Genomic DNA, 18,298 nt, shown 5'->3' with positions numbered 1-18,298 from the left:
CTGCTCTGGAGTGAGTTTTGATGGGAATGGGAGCTGCAGCCATCCCTGAAATTCCATTGACATCCCGTGGATATACAGTGTTTGTGTGGGGGAGTATTTAATCCAGGCTGAAGTAAGCCAGGCTTTGTTGTTCCAGTCCTAACTAATATAACTTGACTAAAAAAATAAAGTTGCTGCAGTGGGTTTGCAGAATAAAGCACTTTGAATCTCAGATTTTTTTTTTGTTTGTTTTGTTTTTAATTAGCACAGTCCAATTTGCTATAATATTATTTTATACACAAATTTTTTTTTTTTGGTCTGTCTTTATAAACTATTATAAGTGCTATTTTTGTTATAATTCAAAAATAGATATTTAGGATAAAGTTGTGCTGTTAAATATTTGTTATTTAGTAAAAATATGATTTTTTTTTCCTTCTATTGTAAACGTCGTCTGGGAAAAAAATATTAATGTTTTATCCTATTTGTTTTTAATATTAAAAAAAAAAGGAAAAAAGCACTTGTGGGGTTTTTTCGTTCGGGAATTGGTGCCGTGTGCGGTTGTGTTGCAGTCATGTGGGTTTTAATATGTACAGAATATTCTGTGTCCCATATTAAAATGAATGTTGTGTATTTTGTGATCCCAAAAATAAAACAAAACAAACCAAAAAATCACGTCCCTGTGGCTCCTTTCTAGAATTCCGGATCAAAAAGGGTCGGAGTTCCTAAGTTTTGGTGTCGAGTTCCAGCTGCTGCTCCTCTGAAGGCCTCGTGGCCTCTGGGTTTCAGGGAGAACCATCCCAAAAATTGGAGCATCCCACAAAGTGGGAATTTGGCTCCATGGCCAAGGTGAACCCCGGCTGGTACGGACCCCAAGAGAGGAAATTCTGCCTAAAAATAAAATAAATTATGGGGATGGTGGTAAGGTCAATGAATTGAGATGTCCAGAGGTTGGGAATCCCTGTCCCTGGGGATTGGGAATCCCTGTCCCTGGAGATTGGGAATCCCTGTCCCTGGAGGTTGGGAATCCCTGTCCCTGGAGACTGGGAATCCCTGTCCCTGGAGGTTGGGAATCCCTGTCCCTGGAGATTGGGAATCCCTGTCCCTGGAAGTTGGGAATCCCTGTCCCTGGAGACTGGGAATCCCTGTACCTGGAGATTGGGAATCTCTGTCCCTGGAGACTGGGAATCCCTGTCCCTGGAGATTGGGAATCCCTGTCCCTGGAGACTGGGAATCCCTGTCCCTGGAGACTGGGAATCCCTGTCCCTGGAGGTTGGGAATCTCTGTCCCTGGAGACTGGGAATCCCTGTCCCTGGAGACTGGGAATCCCTGTCCCTGGAGACTGGGAATCCCTGTCCCTGGAGACTGGGAATCCCTGTCTCTTGAGGTTGGGAATCCCTGTCCCTGGAGACTGGGAATCCCTGTCTCTTGAGGTTGGGAATCCCTGTCCCTGGAGACTGGGAATCCCTGTCCCTGGAGGTTGGGAATCCCCGTCCCTGGAGACTGGGAATCCCCGTTCCTGGAGACTGGGAATCCCTGTACCTGGAGATTGGGAATCTCTGTCCCTGGAGGTTGGGAATCCCTGTCCCTGGAGACTGGGAATCCCCGTCCCTGGAGACTGGGAATCCCTGTACCTGGAGGTGGGAATCTCTGTCCCTGGAGACTGGGAATCTCTGTCCCTGGAAACTGGGAATCCCTGTCCCTGGAGGTTGGGAATCCCTGTCCTTGGAGGTTGGGAATCTCTGTTCCGGGAGGTTGGGAATCCCTGTCCCTGGAGGTTGGGAATCTCTGTCCCGGGAGGTTGGGAATCCCTGTCCCTGGAGATTGGGAATCTCTGTCCCGGGAGGTTGGGAATCCCTGTCCCTGGAGGTTGGGAATCCCTGTCCCTGGAGACTGGGAATCCCCGTTCCTGGAGACTGGGAATCCCTGTCCCTGGAGATTGGGAATCCCTGTCCCTGGAGACTGGGAATCCCTGTCCCTGGAGATTGGGAATCCCTGTCCCTGGAGATTGGGAATCCCTGTCCCTGGAGACTGGGAATCCCCGTTCCTGGAGACTGGGAATCCCTGTACCTGGAGATTGGGAATCTCTGTCCCTGGAGGTTGGGAATCCCTGTCCCTGGAGACTGGGAATCCCCGTCCCTGGAGACTGGGAATCCCTGTACCTGGAGGTGGGAATCTCTGTCCCTGGAGACTGGGAATCTCTGTCCCTGGAAACTGGGAATCCCTGTCCCTGGAGGTTGGGAATCCCTGTCCTTGGAGGTTGGGAATCTCTGTTCCGGGAGGTTGGGAATCCCTGTCCCTGGAGGTTGGGAATCTCTGTCCCGGGAGGTTGGGAATCCCTGTCCCTGGAGATTGGGAATCTCTGTCCCGGGAGGTTGGGAATCCCCGTCCCTGGAGACTGGGAATCCCTGTCCCTGGAGATTGGGAATCTCTGTCCCTGGAGACTGGGAATCCCCGTCCCTGGAGGTTGGGAATCCCCGTCCCTGGAGACTGGGAATCCCTGTACCTGGAGACTGGGAATCTCTGTCCCTGGAGGTTGGGAATCCCTGTCCCTGGAGGTTGGGAATCCCTGTCTCTTGAGGTTGGGAATCCCTGTCCCTGGAGACTGGGAATCCCTGTCCCTGGAGATTGGGAATCTCTGTCCCTGGAGGTTGGGAATCCCCGTCCCTGGAGGTTGGGAATCCCTGTCCCTGGAGGTTGGGAATCCCTGTCCCTGGAGGTTGGGAATCCCCATCCCGGGAGGTTGGACATGGTCCTGAGGACCTGGACCAAGGTGAATTCTTGCTGATACAGATCCAAATAGAGGAAATTCCACAATTAGATTTAAAAAAAAAAAAAAAAAAAAAAAAAAAAGAACTTTTTGTGGGGAGGACTGTCAACATTTGGATCAGGTGGGAGATGTTTGGAGTCTCCATCCCTGGAAACTGGACATGGACCTGAGCCAGCTGTCCAAGGTGAATGCTGGTTGATATGGATCCAAATACAGAAAATTCCACAATAAAATAGAATAGAATAAAATAAAGATAAATTTTTAAAAAGTCTTTTTATGGGGCAGAATGTCAAAACTTGGATCAAGTGGGAGAGGTTCGGAGTCTCCATTCCTGGAGATGGGATGTGGTCCTGAGGACCTGGACCAGGATGAATCCTGGCTGATACGGATCCAAATACAGGAAACGCCATAATAAAATTAAATAAAATTAAATTTTTATGGTCAAGTGTTGAATTAAGTGGGATTGGTTTGGAGACTCCCTCCCCAAAGATTGGACATGGACCTGAGGAAGGTCCCACAGCTCTGAGGTCCAACCCATCCCAAGTTTTGGGAATCTCCAGGATTCCCCGTTTCTGCCCAGAGCTTTCTTCTCTCCCCAGGAGGAGAAAGGAGGGAAGGGAAGGCAAATATTCCAGCTCTGTGTGTGTCCTGGTCCTTGCTGCTGGTTTTTTTCAGGAATTGCTCCACATGGAACAGGCACAGGAGACCACCACATTTTGGGGTTTTTTTGGCATTTTAAAAGATTTTTTCCCCTTCTCAGTCTCGATGAAGGGTGAGACATCACAGATGTAAAACCCAACACTATTCTATCAAAAACAACCTTATTTCTTTGTTACAATGCTTGATAAATATTTTTTCAACTTATTAACTTTTATTACACAATAGTATCATTATTTTAACATAATCACCTAAATTTTACCCCACATAATCCTGCTACAATACATCTTTTGCAACTCTAATTCTCTAAAATACCTAATATTTGTAAAAAGTTTTTTTTAGAATTTATTAAGACTTATTTTTCACTCAATTTCTCTCTCAACAAGATCACCTCTATTCCACAACCTTCCTGAATCAACACACCTCATCTCACTACTTACATGCAAATTTACATATCTATTAACATAAAAATTTACATATCAATATACAAAATTAAAAAAAGAAAAAAAATAAAAACCGTAAAAACAAAACCCAAAAATCCTAAAAAAATCCAATCAAACCTTAAAAATCCTTTACAAATCTATTTCTCACACCCAAGGTGGGGATGAGCCTGTGATGAGCACCAGGTGATCACCTCCCATTTGGGTTCCCACCGTCTCCCACCTGGGTTCCAGGGAATCTGACTCCACCTCCCCACCCAAGCCCGGAGTTTTCCGGGAGCTGGGGCTGCTCGGAGGTTTTTACACCATCGATATTTCAGGAAGTTCTGGCCCCGGCTGGTGGGAGCAGAGCTTTGGATGGTGAGATGTGCCAGGACAAGCTCCTGGTGGGAGCCGCAGCTGCAGCCGCTCCGGAGCGGGCTGGGAGTGCTTAGGGTAATTAGGCAATTAGTGAAGTAATTGGCTTCTGTCTCCTTCCTCTCTTCCCCATAAATAGAGCCCTGGCGGAGCCCTGGCCACGGTGGGAGCGGTGGAGAACAGGATGTTGCTTCCAGCGATGACATCCCAAGGCAAGTGCGGGAACGAGCGGAGTTTTGGCTGGAAAATGTGACCGTGAAAGCCCAGCCCGGGTCCCTCCGGAGCCGCCCGGGGCTCCGAGGCTCCTCTCCCTCCCTTCAGAGCTTTGTGGCCGCTCTTTCCCTACTTCGGGATGTGTCCTGCCAGCCAGGATTTTGCCGGCTCTGTCCTGGCTGTGGCCAAACTCCACCTTTGTGTTGAGCTCATCGCCGCTCCTGTCCCCTTCCCACCCTGGGGTGGCACCTCCCAGTCCTTTCTGTCCCATCCAAACCCCGTCTGTCACCTCTGTCCGGGCAGGGCAGATCATTTCCTTTTGGGATTTCTCCGCTCCCCTCCCTTGGCTTGGATTTATTTATAATTTATTGGTATTTTCGGCTGTCAGCGAGGCGCTGCACCACCCCTGCGCTGGGATGAGGTGTCTCGCTGCTCTCCAGCAGGAGCAGGGAGAGGGTTTTTTTTTGGGATGGCCTCACGGGAGCCGCTGGATCCCGCGCAGGTCCCTCGGACTCCGTGTTCTTTCCACTCGGCTCCGGGCCTCACGTTACCGCCTTGGTTTTAACTCGAGCTGAACTCTTGGAAAGTTTCTTTTTAAAGGTTGTGTGTGAGAGCACAGAAAAGGTGTGTGAATGCATCCAGGGATTGGGTTTTTCCCCTTTTCCCTCCCTCTTTTCACCTCCTTTTTTTTCCCCTTCTGAACACAAAAGGGAATTTTGGCTCCTGCTACATCAAACGGGATTCTGGAATGGTCTCGGGTCTTCCTGAAATGTGGATTTAACCTGAAAATCTCCAGGCTCAGCCCATTCCAGAAGAGAAGGAGAGCTATTTGGCTGTTTAGAATGTAGAGCTGAGCTAAAAGTTGAGCTAAAATCCTGCCGTGTCCTTAAATAACATTTACAGGAATTATGGAAAGGAGGGAAATGGGAGAAAGGGATGGATTTCCAGGTGGTTTCTTGGCCTCCTTTTTCTCCAGAATATTTTAGGAGCCCTGGTGGACCCTGTGCTCCGGTCTTGGCTGGAATTAAAACATGGAAGGTGCCTTGGAATAGAATAGAACAAAACAGAATATTCTGGAAGGGAAAAATCCAGGCAGAGCTCAGAGCCCCTGGCAGGGCCTGGAGGGGCTCCAGGAGAGCTGGAGAGGGACTGGGGACAAGGGACAGAGGGACAGGAGCCAGGGAATGGCTGCCACTGGGAAAGGGGAGATTGGGCTGGGATCTGGGCAAGGAATTGCTGTCTGGGAGGGTGGGCAGGGGCTGGGCTGGAATTCCCAGATTTGCTGTGGCTGCCCCTGGATCCCTGGCAGTGCCCAAGGCCAGGTTGGATCCACCTGGGACAGTGGGAGGTGTCCCTGCCATGGTTTGGGTGGGAATGGTTTGGGATTTAAGGTCCCTTCTCACCCAAACCATTCCATGGAGGATTCACATTCCAGTTTTAGATTCCTGGTGTAAAAGGAGCTCAGAATTCTCCGTGCATCCAATTCCCTGCTGACATCCTGAGAAAAACTGGATGAAACCCTAAAATAAATCCTAATAAATCTTCCAAAGTGTTGGGGTAATAATTCAGAGCACCTGGATGGCCTCGGTGCTTGATCTGGAATTTTAAAAATGATCGGCTGTGGCAGCAAACTGGATGTAAAGTGCTGGAATAGCAAACGGATTTCTGGCAAATATTCCCTTTTCAAGGTCTCCCTCTGCATTCGAATGAAGGATTTTGATTTTTATCCCAGGCTACAAATGAAAATTTCCCTTTACACGAGACGATCACACCAAAATCCTGACTTGGAGCATCTCCCTGATTATTTATTTAACGGCTGATGTGGGATTTTTGATGGGATAAGATACAAAGGAGAAAGGTTTGCAGGGAAAAATGTGGGAAAGGGAGGGTCAGGGAAGCTTGCAGGCTGTGGCTGGAGTTTTGGTGGATTTGTGTGGACTTTTTGGGAATAATCTGCAGCGGAGAGCTCCAAAATGAGGGAATGAGGGGTGGGTTGAGCTACAACATCCCTGTGAGGTTTCCTGTTTGTTCCTGGGGGTGGTTTCACAGGAGATTACTGAGGTTTTCATGGAATCATCCTCATAAAAACATGGAATGAGTTGGAAGGGACCTAAAAAATCCCTGAATTCCAGCTGCCCCTGCCACGGGCAGGAATGCCATCAATTATCCGTGTGAAAACCAGGAATTTGTCCTTCCATGTTGGCTCGAGCTTCCCAGAGAGCAGGAAGGTCCATGAGGATACAGGGCCAGGTCCTCAGGATGGAGACCTCGGGGAAGGAATTCCCAAACAGGGAGAGGTGATGTGAAATTCCCTCAAGGTAAAGAAGCCTGGAATATCCTGAGTGGGAATGGACCCACAGGGATCCTGGATCCAACTCCTTCCCTGCCCAGGATGATCCCAATAATCCCACCCTGTCCCTGGGAACATTGTCCAAATGCTCCTGGAGCTCTGGCATCCTTGGGAATGCGGCCATTCCCTGGGGAGCTGTTCCAGTGTCCCACCACCCTCTGGATGAGGAATTTTTTCCCGATTTCCAGCCCAACCCTGCCTGGAGCAGCTCCAGCCATTCCCTGGGCCCTGTTGCTGTCCTAGGGAACAGAGATGGGAGCTGCAGATCCCAATGGATCTCCCTCAGGCTCCTCTTCTCCAGCTGAACATTCCCTGTGCCCTCATCCACTCCTCACGTGGCTCCTCCAGACCCTTCCCCATCCTGGTGTCCCTCCTTTGGGAGTTCTCCAAGAGTTTTGGACCTTTCTTGGGTGGTGGTGCCCAAAGCTGCTCCAGAGCAGGGCAGGACAATCCCCTCCTCCGTCTGCATCCTTGGATCCACAACTGATCCCGAGGATTTCAAACCTGAGCATTCCCTGAGAATTCCAGGCAGCAGCTTAAGCATTCACTCCCACTGAGAAAATTCCCCGTTTTTCGGTAGCCGGAAAATTCCCCGTTTTTCGGTAGCCGGAAAATTCCCCGTTTTCCGGTAGCCGGAAAATTCCCCGTTTTCCGGTAGCCGGAAAATTCCGTTTCAATAGTTGGAAATTCCCTTTCAATAATCAAACCCCATCTTCCAAATGACCTTCCCAGCATTTCCCAGTTTGTGTTGCACTTCCAGGTCCTCCTCCAGCACTGGACAAAGCCAATGGATGTGTTTTTTCCCCGGTGCTGGAAGCTGGATCAGGCCTTTCCATGCTTTTTCCCCCCCATTATAAATGCAGGTGGGATCCATATTTGTGGATATTTGTCCTGAGGTGTCGAGCTGGAGCGTTTGTTATGGAATGAGAGCTCCTTTTCCAGGGTGAGGAGCAGTTTTCTCTGGCATGGGAGCCGTGTTCAGTCTGCATTCCCAGATCCCTTTTCCTTGAACAATGTTTGCCCAATTACGGCCTCATGGATTCACTTGGCTCGGCAGGGAAGGGTGATTTTTGGGACGTGCTTGGGGTGGGATTGCAGGGAATGACCCCAAAAACTGGGATGTGCTCCTTGGGTATCCATGAAATGCAGGAGCAACTCTGGTGTCCTGCTGTAGTGAATTCCTGCCTTTGAGCACAGCCAGGAATGTGCAGGGAAGGAAAGGGAAGATCCTGGGATCTGTGAACGTCAGCCCAGGTGGGCACTTGGATTGGGAATGGTGTCCAGCAGGATCCGGGAAGGGAATTGTCCCTCTGGGCTGGACACTGCTGAGGGTTGTGTCCGGTTCTGGGCCATTCAGTGCTGGATGTGGAGGGGCTGGAGCGTGGCCAGGGCAGGAACGGAGCTGGGCAGGGGCTGGAGAATCCCTGAGGGAGCTGGGCAGGGGCTGGAGAATCCCTGAGGGAGCTGGGAAGGGGCTGGAGAATCCCTGAGGGAGCTGGAGAATCCCTGAGGGAGCTGGGCAGGGGCTGGAGAATCCCTGAGGGAGCTGGGCAGGGGCTGGAGAATCCCTGAGGGAGCTGGGCAGGGGCTGGAGAATCCCTGAGGGAGCTGGGCAGGGGCTGGAGAATCCCTGAGGGAGCTGGGCAGGGGCTGGAGAATCCCTGAGGGAGCTGGGCAGGGGCTGGAGAATCCCTGAGGGAGCTGGGCAGGGGCTGGAGAATCCCTGAGGGAGCTGGGCAGGGGCTGGAGAATCCCTGAGGGAGCTGGGCAGGGGCTGGAGAATCCCTGAGGAGCTGGGCAGGGGCTGGAGAATCCCTGAGGGAGCTGGGCAGGGGCTGGAGAATCCCTGAGGAGCTGGGCAGGGGCTCAGCCTGGAGCAGAGGAGGCTCAGGGGGACCTTGTGGCTCTGCACAGCTCCTGCCAGGAGGGGACAGCCGGGGGGTCGGGCTGTGCTCCAGGGAACAGGGACAGGAGCAGAGGGAAAGGCCCAAGGGGAGGATCTGGGTGGGCATCCCAGGAATTTCTCCATGGAAAGGGTGCCCAGGCCTTGGAAGTGCCCAGGGAGGTTTGGAGTCCCCAACCCTGGAGGTGTCCAAGGCATTCCTGGATGTGGCACTCAGTGCCAAGGTGGGTGTCAGGCACAGCTTGGACTCGATGATCCTGGAGGGATTTTCCAACCTCAGTGATCCTGGGATTTTGTGCATTTGGAGGCTGGACCAGATAATCCCCTTCCAACCCAAATTATTCCAGGAAATCTTGGAAAAATAGGGAAGGTAGAGATGGAAACCTTTCCTGGCTAAGCCTTAGGCGGGGTCTAGGAGTTGGTTGGGAGGTCCTGGCCTGGGGGAGCACCAGGATTATTCCACAGCCCCCAGGTAAATCCAGGTGGGATGTGTCCCACGCAATTCCTGTGTGGACGAAGCATCTTCCCAAATAAATTCACATTTGTGTTGGGTTAAAACAGATCCATCCCTGATCCTGGAGAAACAGTGGAGTTTATCCACACAGAGTTGAGGATGACTCAGAACCCAGCAGGAGAGACGGGAAAGGGGAGCAGCTCCCAAATAAACTCAGTTTGGAGGGAATAACTGGATAATTTGGGGTGGAAAGGACCTGCAGCGATCCCTTGTCTGCCCAGGAAGGGATGATCCATCTGAAGTGGGATCTTCTCTCCCGGTGTTGTGGCCTGGAGAGCACTTGGGAAGGAGGGGAAAGGTTGGGAAAGTGAGGGGTAGGGAAGCACTGGCAGCGCTCTGGGTTAAGCCTGGCTCGCTCCGAGGGCTGGGCTTTACCACAAAGCCTCATCCCAATCCCAGGGGAGGATGTGTGGGTGTCCTGGGCTCCCGTCATGTCACGGGGCCGGACACTCCGGCGTTTCCCATTCCCAAGCTCCTCCTCTGGCTGAGCCAGAGCTTCTCCTGCCGGAGTTTATTTAAACCCAGGAGCACCAGAATGGCTTTTGCAGGAGCCTCATTAAGCCATTATTGCGTCTATTAATAAAGCAGAACATTTCCTCTGCTGGACGTTCATCCCTGGGTGGACGCGCTCCATGGGGCAGGAAAGGGGCCTCTGGACAAATCTGGAGCGAGGAAATTGATGGATCAGGTTACTCCTGGAAAATTAACCAGTGTTTGTCCACGGAAAAGCAGGAAAAATGGATCCGGAGAACCCCCAGAGCCATCCTGCTGTTTGAGATGGGGGAGGCTGATTTATAGGGAAGGCCCTTGGGATCAGTTAATTAGGGATTACAGCATCTGGAATGTTGGGATTGTCTGAGCCACCCCTGGAGTCTCAGCAAGAGCCGTTATCAGGTACTGCTGATAAGGCCCTGGAGCCTCCCGGGGGCAATTAATTAATATCATTGTCCCACTCATCCCCAAAATTCCCCATCTTCTATGGATCATTGTCCCACCCCAAAATTCCCCATCCCCATAATTCCCCATCTCCTGTGGATCATTTCCCCATCTTCTATGGATCATTGTCCTACCCCAAAATTCCCCATGTCCTGTGGATCACTGTCTTATCCCCAAAATTCCTCATCTCCTGTGGCTCATTTCCCCATCCCCAAAATTTCCCGTCTCCTGTGGATCCTTGTCTTGTCCCAAAATCCCTCATCTCCTGTGGATCATTGTCCCATCCCAAAATTCCTCATCTCCTGTGGATCATTTCCCCATCTTCTATGGATCATTTTCCCACCCCAAAATTCCCCATCCCCAAAACTCCCCATCTCCTGTGGATCCATGTCCCATCCCAGAATTCCCCATCTCCTTTGGATCCTTGTCCAGTCCCAGAATTCCCCATCTCCTGTGGGTCGTTGTTCCATCCCAGAGTTCCCCATCCCCCTGTGGATCCATGTCCCATCCCAGAGTTCCCCATCCCCCTGTGGATCCATGTCCCATCCCAGAGCTCCCCATCTCCTGTGGATCCTTGTCCCATCCCAGAATTCTCCATCTCCTGTGGGTCGTTGTCCCTTCCTGGGTGCTGATGGGGTGGGGTGACCACTGCAGGTCCCTTCCACTCCGTGTTATCCAAGGATTCCCTCCAAACTGAGTTTATTTGGGATCTGCTCCCCTTTCCCGTCTCTCCTGCTGGGTTCTGAGCCACCCCCAGCTTTGTGGGGATGTTTTCCTGGGATCAGGGATGGATCTGGTTTAGCCTTTAACCTGTGTTGTGCCTTGCCGCAGGAATTCCATCGGAGTTTCCCAGGGAAAATTCCCATCTTGAAGAAATCAGGAGAATCCATGACTTCCCTGATTCATTCCCCTCTCGGTTTGTTCCACTTGGGATTTTTCCTACTCCCAGACATTCATTCCTGCTCTGCCTTTCACCTTCGGGATAAAGATTCCTGCAGGATCCAGATTTCACTTCCTGGGAAAGAGTTTCTGGTTTTTAACTTAGTCAAAAACCAGATCCCGGTTTTTGACTAAGTTATTGAGCTGCCTCAGGAATAATTTCCTTGTGCTTTCCTAAAAATCATTCCTTAACTCATCTTCCTTTTAATCATCTGGAACACAAACTCTTCCCACATTTCCCTCATCCATCCTGGCAGGGGGGAACCCACAGAGGAGAATTCATCTGTCTCCCAAATCCACCTTTGGAGATCCCATTCCATTCTTCCTTCTCCCAGCCTTGGTCGTGACCCATCCTCAGGTAACTTTGGATCTGAAATCCTTGGAGAAGCTGTTTTTTGGGAGATGCTGCGCCTGCCCCATCCTGGGAGTGTCCAAGGTCAGGCTGGACGGGGTTTGGAGCAACCTGGGAAGGTGGGATGTGTCCCATGGCAGGGGGTGGGATAAGCCAGGCTTTAATCCTTCCAATCCAAGGCATTCCATGTTCCATGTGTCCAACAGCTCTGTTTAGTCAGGAGGGCTGTGAGAATTCAAATTTATTTCCCCAAGAATTTCCCCAAGAATTTCCCACTGTGTTTTAAAGGAAAACCTCTCCAAGTCAACTTAAAAAACCAGGTTTTAGTGTTGCCATGAAGTCCAGACTGCCCAAGTTGGGATCTCCTGGGCTGGGTTGCGGCTGTGTGGCTTTGGTGGGTCTGGGAATGCTGTTCCTGCCTGGAATCCCACACGGGCACAGGTGTGGGATCAGAGGCACTGTGTCCATTCCATGGGAGCTCCTTGATCTCCCGTTTTCTCCCGGCTGACCAAGAGCAGATGCAGGTCGGGAATTCGAGGCCGGCCTTGAGGCTCCGCAGGTGACCTTGACCGTGGGGGTTGGGAAAAATGGGACAAACCTTTTTGCACCAGGATTCTCAGAGGGGAAAATGTGAGTGATGGGAAAGGATTAGAGGGCTTAAACACCTTTCCCGTGGGAAAAGGCTGGGAGAGCTGGGAATGCTCCCCTGGAGAAGGGAAGGCTCCAGGCAGAGCTCAGAGCCCCTGGCAGGGCCTGGAGGGGCTCCAGGAGAGCTGGAGAGGGACTGGGGACAAGGGACAGAGGGACAGGAGCCAGGGAATGGCTGCCACTGGGAAAGGGGAGATTGGGCTGGGATCTTGGCAAGGAATTGCTGTCTGGGAGGGTGGGCAGGGGCTGGGCTGGAATTCCCAGATTTGCTGTGGCTGCCCCTGGATCCCTGGCAGTGCCCAAGGCCAGGTTGGATCCACCTGGGACAGTGGGAGCTGTCCCTGCCCATGGCTGGGCATGGAACGGGGTCTTTAAGGTCCTTTATAGCCCAAACCATTCCATGATTCCATGAAATTATCCCCACGTCTGAGGTGTTTACAGGGTCTGGTCCTTCTGTTCATGGCCCAATCCCACTTTCCCCACGCAGGGATGAGCTTGGGGAATTAGAGAACATTTCATCCCACTTCCAGCCAGGGTTTCCAGACCCTCCGTGTTCCCTCTGAAATTCTGTGCAGAAACTTCCAGGGATGCTCCAGCATCCTGCAGGGAGCTGCTTTGGGAATGCCAGCAGCAGGAAGGGAACGTGGCTCCCAAAAATGCCCTTTGGGCTCTTCCTGCTCCAGGTGGGAGGATGCAGCCAGAGGACAGGATCCTGCTGGCAAAATTCCTCCAGAGCAGTGGCTGTACTTTGGCTACTCCATAGGAATTGTGGAATCATGGAATGGTTTGGGTTGGAGGGACCTTAAAGCCCATCCTGTTCCACCCAGGGACACTTCCCACTGTCCCAGGTGGATCCAAGCCCAGTCTCCACCCTGACCTTGGGCACTGCCAGGGATCCAGGGGCAGCCACAGCAAATCTGGGAATTCCATTCCAAGGTCTCCCCCCCTCTCCTGTGCTGATAAATCCCAGGATAGAGAGTGAAAGGGAATTTCCATCTCTTCCACGTTGGCTTTGGGAATTTTTGTGCCAGGGCTGAGTGTCCTGGTGTCGGTGCTGGGGCAGGGAGAGGAGCCTGGATCAGGATCCCCCATCCCACATTCCTTTTTATTTTTTTTTTTTTGGGAGAGACCTTCCCAAGGTATCCCTGTGATGGTGGCAATGGGGGGAGGAATTTTTGGGATGTTTCCCTGTGGGATGAATTTCATTGCTGCTGCAAATCCAAGTGCAAGGGAGCAGGGGCTGCCCAGGCCCATCCCACTGGGATGTGGGATCATGGAAGGGGCTGAGGGAGCTGCTGGGAACACGGGGGTGGGAAGGACGCACCTGAGGCTGGACACGGGCATGGACATGGCTTTTTGGGATGTCACTGAATCCCAAGACCCATCCAAGAGCTCTTGGAGCTGGATCCTGGCATTGGGCATGGGGATCCAGCCCATTCCATGGCTGTGCCGCCTGGCTGCCCTCTGCAGGTCCCGTGTCCGGGCTCAGCCCATCCCGTATCCCAGGAAACAGCCCTGGCCTGGCTCAGGCTGCTCCCCCCATCCCAATATCCCAAAATAACCGTGCCCTGCTGCAGCTCCCCCCATCCCATCATCCCAAAATAACCGCACCCTGCTACAGCCAAGCTCCGAGGGCAGCCAGGCACTGGAGCAGCAGCCGGAGCCAGCTGTGCCAAAGGGCGCCCGCAGCATTCCCGGGCAGTTTTTCCATGGCTTTTTGCCGCTGGAGGAGCGCGTGGGATGGATGTGAGTCAGCCCAGGAGTGGTTCTGGATGCGGAGGTGCCCGGGAGATGTTTCCTGGAGGGATCCGTGCTGGGTGGGAGAGCGTGGAGGGATTCAGGGATGCAGGAGCTCGTCCAGCTGAGAAAATTCCCTCAATTTCCTCGGATCAATTCAAGTGTAATTGAATTGGTCCAAAACCCCAATTCGCGGTGTAATTATCACTGCAGGCAATTCCCAGTGTTGTTCGGGAAGTTTTTCCATGCACAGAGAGGACCTGGAGCTTTCCCTTCCCCTCTTCCCTCTCTTTGCTGGGTAAATCCAGATCTCTGCTCCCTTTCCACCCTCCCTATTCCTTCCCGGGAAATCTCTCCTGGCCCAGGAGCCAGAGCTGGAATTTGGGCTGGTTCAGAACATTCCCCCCCCCTTTCCATCTGATCCCTGCCCCAGAACAGCAGGAATGTGGACTTGGAGCTCCAGGATATTTCTTAGCACCTCTTCCAGAGGCTGTGATTGGATGGGATCCAGAGGAGCCCAAACAAAATTCCAGGGGCAGCCTGGGTTCTGCAGGCACTGAGGAAATCCAAACATTAAAAAGGAGGAAAAACTTGAAACCCTCCCCACCCCCAGGTTCTCCAACACTTCATTTTCCTGGGCAGGGCTTAGATTTGGCATCCAATGAATCTCCAAACACCCCAAAATCCAGGAGCTCTGCAATTCCAAGGGGCTTTTTCCCTGGGAATACGGAAACACCTTGTTCGAGAAAGGGGCTTTGCAATTATCCCGAGTGTCCAAGTGGAAAAACTGAGCTCAGCTGGGGCTTTGCCAAGGTTATCCCAACAGTTGCAGGGTGGGAACGAGGTGGCAAAGGCACTTCCCAGAAAATCTGAGTTTAAGTGAGAGGCAGGATCCCTCTGAGCTTTCCAGGAACGATCCCAGCTCCTGCCGCACTTCCCAGAGCCGCCTTTTACAAAATTCCACAGGAGCTGAGTAGCTCCACGGTGGGAAAATTTGGGATTAAACCTGACTGTGACCACCACACCTCTGGATAGTGGGAACACCTGGGAGCTGGAATTGTTTTGGGCTCCTCTGGGATGGGAAAATCCCACTTGGAGGATTGGGGGATTCCACCATCCAGAACCTGGAGTCCTGCATCCGTTCCTGGGGTTGCCCGGATCACGTTTTCCTTTCCATGGGAATTTTTGGCGGCTGAGTATCAAAGCTCTGCTCGGCAGGCCGTGGATTTCCTCTGGAGGGATTCCCACTGGGAATGTGGGAGGTGGCGCCCGAGGCTAAACAGGAGGAGCAGATGGGTCAGCAGAAGGAGGAGCAGGAGAGGGAATTGGTTTGTGATTCCTTCACACACCAAACAGCAGAAAATACGGGAATTTTGGGTCACGGCTGAAAAAATGGAGTCAGCGGGGTGGAGAAGCAGCTGGAATTTGTTGTAGATTGAGTCAAGGTGGGAAAAAAACAGAAGAAAGGACGTTTTTGTGGAAAAATTGACATGATTTTGGTTCCCTGCCTTGCGTCCCTGTGTGTGCTTCCCTGGGCTTGGAAAAAGACCCCATGGGTTCCATCCTGGGACACGTGGGTGGATCTCATCCTCCAAGCTGGTGGTTGGGAATTCTGAATCCCCAATCTTCTCCAGGCTGTTTGGACCTGATGGATGGAATAAAAGTCCCCAAAATTCCCTAATTTGTCTTGTTTGAGGCTTTGCTGGAGCCTCTGCATGGAGGATGTCGGATCCTGCTCGGATCCGGGGAGATCCTGTTAATCCGAGGGAGATGGGAAGCAAATAAGCACCAAGAAACTAATTAAATTAATAATTCATTAATTTTAATTAATTTCTCCACCTCCAAGAGAGGACACAGCTGCCAAAAAAAGGGACAGACCCTGAAATGTTGGGTCTGGAGCGGAGGATTTGGGATGAAGGATGAGTTTGGCACGCGAACGGCAGCGGAGGGAATTCCGAGGGCAATTCCGGCTTCCCGGTACCTTTGCCCAGGTAAGAGCTCACTGGAATTCCAGCAGCAGGCACGGGGATGGGGTTGGATTGGAACCAGATGTCAGGAAGTGCGAGCTCCAAACGTGTGGAAGGGCCCCCCGGCCATGGCGGCGCGGCCCGAACAAGGGGTCATTCACCGAGCAATCATCGGCATCCCGCGGCTCCGGGCCCCGAAAAACGGGAATCGACCTCCGGGAGCTGAGCGGGAATTCCAGGGAGAGCTGGCTGGCATGAGTGGAGCTCCCACTGGCTCTTGAAATGCTCCCAAGAGGGTTTTGCCTCAAGGCACAGCTTGGGGAAAAATAAAAATAATTGGGAATAGAGGCCAGGATCTCTCCCTGTCCCTCAGCTCCCGTTGGAGCTTCCCTGGGTTGTGTTTTCCATGTTTTCCCTTGGGAGCTGTTTGATCATCCAGGCACAAACCTGCTGTCGTTTAGTCCGGGGTATTCCAGGTGTTAAAAACAGGTTGGGAGACTTTTGGATGCAGATTCCATAAATTAACTGGGAGTTGTGGTCGGAGCAGGGATATCTGGGTGGGATTTTCCTGCCTGGCTTTTGTAGGAGGTTGGATTCTCTGGATTTAAGGAGTTTTTGGTGCTCTCACCAAAATCATTGAAATTATGAGGGAAATTCCCGTTTTCTTTCCTCTTTGTTATCCCACATTGCTCCAATTTATATCAGCTTGGTCCAAAACCCACGAGGATGGGTTTGGGAGATCCCATTTAATATCCCATTATAATATCCCATATAATATCCCATTTATTTTCATGGATAAACCTTCAAGAATAATGGTGAAAAAAAAAACCAGTTTTGAGGCTGGAATTGTGGCTTATGATTTTAATTTTTTATTTTTCAATTTTCCTTTCTTCTCCACTCTTTCTGCTCCAAAGAAAACCTCCCAAAAACTCACCAGTCATTCCTGGAAGTGTCCAAGGCCAGGCTGGATGGGCTTGGATAGTGGGAGATGTCCCTGCCCATGGCAGAGGATGGCAGTAGATGGGCTTTGAGGTCCCTTTCCATCCAAACTATTCCAGGATTGTGGAGCTCCTCTGCTCTGGGAGAGCTGGGATGTTCCCCTGGAGAAGGGAAAATTCCAGGGAATCCTCAGAGCCCCTGGAGGGGCTCCAGGAGAGCTGGAGAGAGACTGGGGACAAGGGACAGAGGGACAGGAGCCAGGGAATGGCTGCCACTGGGAAAGGGGAGATTGGGCTGGGATCTGGGCAAGGAATTGCTGTCTGGGAGGGTGGGCAGGGGCTGGGCTGGAATTCCCAGATTTGCTGGGGCTGCCCCTGGATCCCTGGGAATGCCCAAGGCCAGGTTGGATCCACCTGGGACAGTGGGAGGTGTCCCTAAGCTGGATCAACCTGGGCAGGGGTGGCCCTGGATGGGATTTAGGCTCCTTCCCTCCTAAACCATTCCACGATTCCATGTGCTTACACCAGATCAATTTTCCGAGGTCAAGATAATCCAATGTTTGGCTTCTTTTCTGACTGCATCCTTTGGCCTTTCCATGCTCCTGATTTTCTTCAGGAGGAGGAAGGTCGAGATACAAACTCATCCCATGGAGAGGAGCTTATCCCAGAGAATATTTGGGAATTGCCAGTTCCAGCTGCTGATCACTTCCCAGTGGATAAATCCCACTGTAGGGTAGGAGAAGATGTCCCAGTCCCTGCCTGATGCCCCACGAAGTCTCCATGAAGCCATTCCAGCTCCCAAGATCCATGGAAGCTGCTCCACAAGGAACAGGACACACCCGCAGTGCGCTGGTTTTAAATGGAGCCGCCATTTATGAGTGTGGATATGGAAACTGTTCCCTCGGGATCCATGGAAGGAGGGCTTGTTGGGCCTCATGGGAATGGAGCAGTTGGAGTTTGGATCAGCCCCTTCCTGAGGGAAAATATTCCTGAGGTTCGTGGTGGGGAAGGTGGGCGTTTAAACCTGGATCAGATCCTCGCTCCCTGCCTGATCTCCACAGCCCTGGAATGTGTCACACCTGGCAGGGTGAGTGGTTGGGTTCCCACCTTGCTCCCAGCTGGATTTGGGGAGGTGAGGGAATGTCCAGCTGAGGGGGTCCCTCGTTCATCCTTTAACTAAACTCCAAAAAGGAGCGAATTCCCTCAGATTTCCCGAAATGCTGCAGGCTCTGAGGATCCTGGGGCAGGATTTAGAATGGTGGGATTGGAGGGATTATCCGGAACAGGGGGAACACCCTCTTCTTCCCTCTGCTCCTTCCGAGTGTCGCCGAGTGGAAAAGTCCGAAGGGTTTTGTCTTTCCAAGCACTCGGTTAATGGGATTGGAATGACTTCGGAACTGTTCCTCTCCGACCAAAAATAACCCCAAACATTCCCCGCTCTGCCCACCCCTCCCAGGCCTCTTGCCTTTAAAAGGATTTGTGCCTTGAGAAAACAAACCCAGATGAATTCCCATCGGTGGAGACCATTCCAAAGGTCTGCGTCTCCTCCTCCCTGCTCCACGGAAAACCACGGCCTTGGCCAGGGCTGGAAGAGGAGCCAT

Source organism: Serinus canaria, chromosome 4 (genome assembly GCF_022539315.1).
Source record: "Serinus canaria isolate serCan28SL12 chromosome 4, serCan2020, whole genome shotgun sequence".
Lineage (NCBI taxonomy): Eukaryota > Metazoa > Chordata > Aves > Passeriformes > Fringillidae > Serinus > Serinus canaria.
Note: the sequence above shows the minus strand (reverse complement) of the source record.